Here is a 5,873-nt window from a genome sequence, read left to right as displayed (position 1 = left end):
ATCCTAGCTCTAGTCTAAGAAAAATAGTTCTTATGACACGACTTGCTCAATGCTTACCCTCATGAAGTAAATACAGAAGATAAGAGTTCTATAGCAAATTGTAGTGATGAAATTAGATATTGCCCAGCTATCTAAAAGAATATCATCTGGAGTCATAAAGGCATGTTTTCAAACAAGCAATCAGCTAAGTGAGATGTCAACTAGGTCTACTTAGAACTAGGCTTACTAGCATCTGTGATCCAAGGATTGTAAATTACACAATCCAAATCCTCATGAGGGAATAGTATCAAATCTTAAATTGTGAGATTATGGTGTGCAGAGGCTATGGATGACCGTGGAAGCCCAAAATACGTTTGAAGGATCTACACAGGGAATAATCCTACAGTGATTTCCCTCTAACCATAATTGAGAGATGGGAATAAACTGGTTATCAGACAGAGAATATTGTAGAAATGGCTATAGTAAATTAAAATAATAAATCTTGAGTGGTTAAAACCTTGTCATCTAATCATCCTTTTGATACACTTTTTGCTTGATCTGTTTTTTAACATTTTTTTGTGTGTGTGTTTCATATTGGAGTTTGTCTCGGTTATATTTTGTCACTGTTTGTAGCCTTCTTGGGTCTCTGTTATGTATTATTCTACATTTTGTTGTGTATGACACCCAGGATGGGTGAATCTACAGAGACAAAAAGTAGAATAAGGGATCCTGGGAGGTACAGAAGGAGAAGTGTGTGAGTACCGATAAGCTGGTATCAGGGAATAGGAGAAGGGAGAAAATGTTTTTAACTGATTGGGGTAACCGTTTTACAACACTACTTAATATTAACTATGGAATGATATGATGTCTGAATTGGGTACTAATAAAATGGTTTGAAAGGGAAAAACGTGGTGACATATAATTCATGGGTGCTAGGCAGGATCACTACTTCATTGTTTGGGAAAATTGACAAGATGATATAACCTGAGAAAAGATGCCTACCTTCTTCTTGGTACTTATACTTTTATGTGTGTGGAGATTCCTGGCTTTCTAATATCACCTTCACCTCAATTTCAAACTTACATTACTTAGTAATCTACCAAATACGCAATTCCATCATTATGGTATTGAACACATTGTGAGGAAAAAGAACCACAGCTTAGATAAATATGTTGAAGTCATATACATAAGAGCACTAAGATGTCTGAAGTTAAAATGATCATAGATCTAGAAATTACTGTGAAAGTGTACATCTCAAAATAGAAATAGGTTTAATCAGAAGACTCAGTCAAACCATTATTTAAAACGCTAACCAATAAAAAGGACAGGTGAAACAGCCTTCCATTTATGACCTTCCCACTCTTCTGCCTGCAGACTATACCAGTCTGGATGTACTAAGGCAGAAAAATCTCAAAGTCAAGCAAAAATGCTCTTATTTGTTCAGGATTCCTTCAAGAAAATGTCCATCTTGGTAATCAGAGAGAATCCTCTCTCTGATCAAGGCAACTGACATGCTTTAAATATGCTTGGAGTCACCAGTTCAAAGACCTCATCATCACCTTCCACTCCTTCTTCTATCGGTTTCATCCTGATAGAGGCTTGTTGTGGGGATGACACATGGAGAGAGGAGACAGTTGAGGTCCCCCGAAGAAATCTGTGTAACCAATCGTCACTGTCACTGGAACTGGCTATCCTCTTCCTCATTTCCATCATTGAAAGCTGTGTGCAAAGGCTGAGTTTGGCTTTCTTGTCATTTAATGTAGGATCTTTCAATGAATAGAACTTGTTTGCAATGTCTTTTCCAATAAATATCTAAATATTTCATACAGAAAATGTTCAGATTCTAGAAAGTAAGTTAACCTTTCTCTTGACCAGAATAAAAATCTGCAGTTATCATCTGCAATAATGGTGAACTGAAATTTTTCATATTTGTGTATCTGAGTTGATTGAAATTCACACGAATCTTTAAAGGCATGGGGGGTAACTGTTATGAAGAAAATAGGATCTATAACAGACTTTCATTTTTCCCTCAGAAGTATACTCAGGTGACCATCAATGGATGTTTTTTCCTCTGTAGCATAAAATGGACCCTTTTTATAGGTTTGGATTATGTCAAACTGCCCAGTTAATCTTCTGAACCAATCTGGACACAAACTATGGTGTTCAAACCATCGCTTGTAGATGCCATTGAATTCCACTTCAATCTTTCCTGGTCCTTTCTTATACAAAAGGTATGAAAGATTGTTGGTACCTAAGAACATTGAGTTCCAAATCATTATATCCAAGGTGCAATGGTAGAGAGTGGCCCAGGCAATATAAAGGGTGCATCTACTAGAGGAATGGGATCCCACTCCTGGAGTTAACATCTCCCTAGGAATTATCATATGAAAAAGAATAGTAGTTGGAATAACCAACCTAATCATAAAACAAATATTTGCTACTTGAAAAACAAGATGATGACTCTCCAGTTTTCCCAAGTGGTTTGATTGGAAGGCACAAGTATAATACTTCGTAACATACATGTAAAATTTTATTTAAGTGATTCTGCCAATGAGCTGGACTTATAATTAATCGTGAAAATTCCTGTGAAAGAACAAAATAGCAAAATTCCTCACTTTTCCTGGGGTGGCGCGGGTCAAAGTTTGTAGAGACAGTGATGGAGCATGGGGGACACTGGTGGCTGCTGAAGTATGAGAGCCTTGGCCCATCTGCGGGTCCGGAGGCTCTTTGATCCTGGCCAGTCCCTGCTGCTTCCGCTGCTTTGAGTAAATACGAGAAAAAGCGGCCAAGGTTGGGGCTGCACAGCGCACCCCTGTGTTTATCCTTATAGTCTTGTACTTATAATACTTGTCCTTTTTGTTATTGCCTAACTTCATTGGAAGCCTAATGGTTTCCAGTTCCATCCATGCCACGAGGTGTTTCATGTTTGTTTGTTTGTTTGAATGCACAGTATTCCATTGTGTCTATGTCCCTTAGTTTCTCGGTCTGTTCTTCTACTTAGGGGCATTTGGACAGTTTCCAGCTTCTTGATATTGTGTGCTGTGGTGCAATGACCATGGGTGAGCAGATGTCTTCATAGTCTGCTTGTTACTTCTTTGGTGTCTTCATCTAGCAAAGATATTGCTGTTTTTTTTTTGGGGGGGGGTGCATTTCAATTCTCAGTTGTTTAGGTAGCATCTTATCACTTTCCACAATGGTTGCTTACATTTTACAAGTCCACCAGCAGTGTATAAGAGTTCCAGTCTCTCTGTAACCTCTCCAGCATTTGTTGTTCTCTATTTTTAAAATTGGGCTATTGTAGGGTAAAGTGATATCTCATCATTGTTTTGATTGGTATCTGCTGGAGGCTAGTGATTATAAGCCTGTCTTCGTGTGTTTGTTAGCTATTCCAGTGTTGTTTCTTGTGGATTGTCCATTCATTTCCTCTGCCCACCTTGTAATTGAATTATTTGTGAGGTATCTTTGTTGTTCTTATTGATGTATTTTAGGATTCTATACAATTTAGCAACTAGTCCCTTTTCTCCTGTGTTATTGCTAAAGAGCTCATTTTACTCTTTTGATAGAGTCTTTTGGTGTGCATAAATGTTTAATTTTAATGAACATTTATCAATAATTCTAGTCATCTATGTTGTCTTCCACTGGATGTTGGTAGTCTGCTTATGCCCTGCAATTGGCCCTTAAGTTTGTTCCAGTTTTCTCTTTGACGATGCTAACAACTTTGAGGTTTACATTTAGGTCTCTAATCCGTCTTGTGCTTATTCTTTGTGCATGGAGTGAGATATGGGTCCTGTTTCAATCTCCTGCATATGGAGATTTAATATTTCCAGCACTATTTGTTGAAGAGACTATCTCACATTTAATATTTTTGGTCCTCTTTTAAAAATAGTTGTTTCTATTTATGGTTTTATTGCCTGTTCTATAGGTCATTGTACCAATCCCAGTCTGCTTTGACTGCTGTGGCTGGGTTGTAGGCTTTGAGGTCACAGTGTAAGGCCTCCTACTTTGTTCTTTTTGAGTACTTCTTTGCTCATCCTGGGCCTATTCTTTCTCCATACGAAGTTGGTATTTTTTCCCCCATTTCTATAAAGATTGAAGTTGGGATCCACATGGGAAATATGTTGCATGTGTAGATTGCTTTAGATAATGACATCTTCACAATATTAAGTTTCCATGAACACACGATCTTCTACCATTTGTGTAGGTGTCTTTTCAGTTCTTGTAATAATGTTTTGTGGTTTCCTTTATGCAGATTTTTTGTTTCTTTGGTGAAGTTTATTCCTAAGTATTTCACTTTTTGTGTCACTATTGTCAGTGGTTTTGTTTTCTTGATGCCTTTTTCAGAACTCTCATTTCTGATATAGGAATCCAGTGGATTTCTGTTAGTGATCTTGTATCTTGCTACTTTTAAAAAATCCGTCAATGGTTTCCAACAGTCTCTCTCTTTTTTTTCCCCTGAGACCTTATGATTCTTTCTACATAAAGTCATATTATTTGCAAATAGTGAGTTTCTCCTATTTGCCCAATTTTCTTCCTTGATTTAATCCTGTTCAGGCTAAGACTTTCAGCATGATGTTGAAGAATATTAATAAGAGGCACTCTTGTCTAGTACCTGTTTTCAGGGAAAAGGTTTTCAGTTTTTCTATGTTGAGCATTATGATGGCTGTTGGAAGTTAGTAAATGGCTTTTGTTTACCTTTTATCCCTATTGTAATGAGTGCTTTTATCAGAAATGTGTATTGGATATTGTCAATTGTTTGCAAATATGATCATGTGGTTCTTATTTGTCTTGGTTATGTGGTGGATTGGATGAATTGTTTTTCAAATGTGGAACTATCCTTTCAGGCAAGGTATAAATTTCACTTGGTAATGATGAACTATTTTTTTGGTTTGTTTGCTTGTTTTGATATGTTGTTGGATTTTATTGCCTAGAATTTTTGTGTTGTGAATTTTCATGAGAAATATTCATTTGTAGTATTGTATCTTTGTGGCGTCTTTGCCTGGTTCTCGTGTTAGGTTATACTTACTTCATAGAATAAATTTAGGAGTGTGCTGTTATTTTCTTTATTCTGGAATAGTCTTTAGAATTGGTGACAGCTTTTCTCTGTATGCTTGATAGAATTCTCTTGTGAAACCAACTGGTCTTAGGCTTTCTTTGGTTGGGACTATTTTGATGAATTTCTCTACTTCTTCTTTTATTATGGGCCTGTTTAAGTTTTCTACAACAGTCTGAATTAATTTGGGTTGATGGAATATTTCTGTTTGTCCATTTTTTTACATTATCAAACTTGTTAGAGTCCAGTCTTTCTTGGTAATGCATTATTCGATTTATTTCACTTTAATTTGTTGCAATGTTGTCCTTTTCATCTCTAATTCTAGATATTTGTATCTTCTCTTTCTTTTCCAATGTTATGCTTGCCAGCACTTTGCTAACTTTTAAAATTTTTTCAAAAAATGAACTTCTTGTGTTGATTTTTCCAATTTTTTTTTGGTTTCCAAGTCAATTAATTCCGCCCCAAACAATAAGAATTTTTTTTATTATGTTGTTGTAGGGCTTATGTTGTGGCCCTTATTCTAGTTGTGGGAAGTGTTGTGTTAAGGCTTTATTTTTGTATTTCTCATCTTTTTGTGTGTGTGCTCATTTATTGGCATACATTTCCTTCTGATAACTTCTTTTAGATATGTCTCAAAACTTTTGGCATATTGTGTTATCTTTCTAGGTTTTTTAAAGGGAATTTAAAAATTCATCCCTTATTTTATCTCTTAACCTTTTTTAAAGAAGCATGTTGTTCAATCTCCATGTGTTCACATTTATGTTCCTGTTATTTCTCATGTTGACTTCTAGTTCTATTCTGTTGTGATCTGAGAAAATAAATTGTAGGAGCTCAATGTTGTTTT

General features: G+C 36.0%; 1 pseudogene; it reads right to left on the bottom strand.

Annotated features, from left to right (window-relative positions):
* Window positions 1–1,476: 1,476 nt before the first annotated feature.
* On the bottom strand, window positions 1,477–2,903 carry LOC101638728 (annotated as a pseudogene).
* Between the last annotated feature and the right edge of the window lie 2,970 nt (window positions 2,904–5,873).

This window comes from Echinops telfairi, unplaced genomic scaffold, assembly GCF_000313985.2.
Source record: "Echinops telfairi isolate 266 unplaced genomic scaffold, ASM31398v2 ScPeMD7_7419;HRSCAF=8457, whole genome shotgun sequence".
NCBI classification, from domain to species: domain Eukaryota; kingdom Metazoa; phylum Chordata; class Mammalia; order Afrosoricida; family Tenrecidae; genus Echinops; species Echinops telfairi.
Note: the sequence above shows the minus strand (reverse complement) of the source record. Positions and strands in the feature narration are given on the sequence as shown.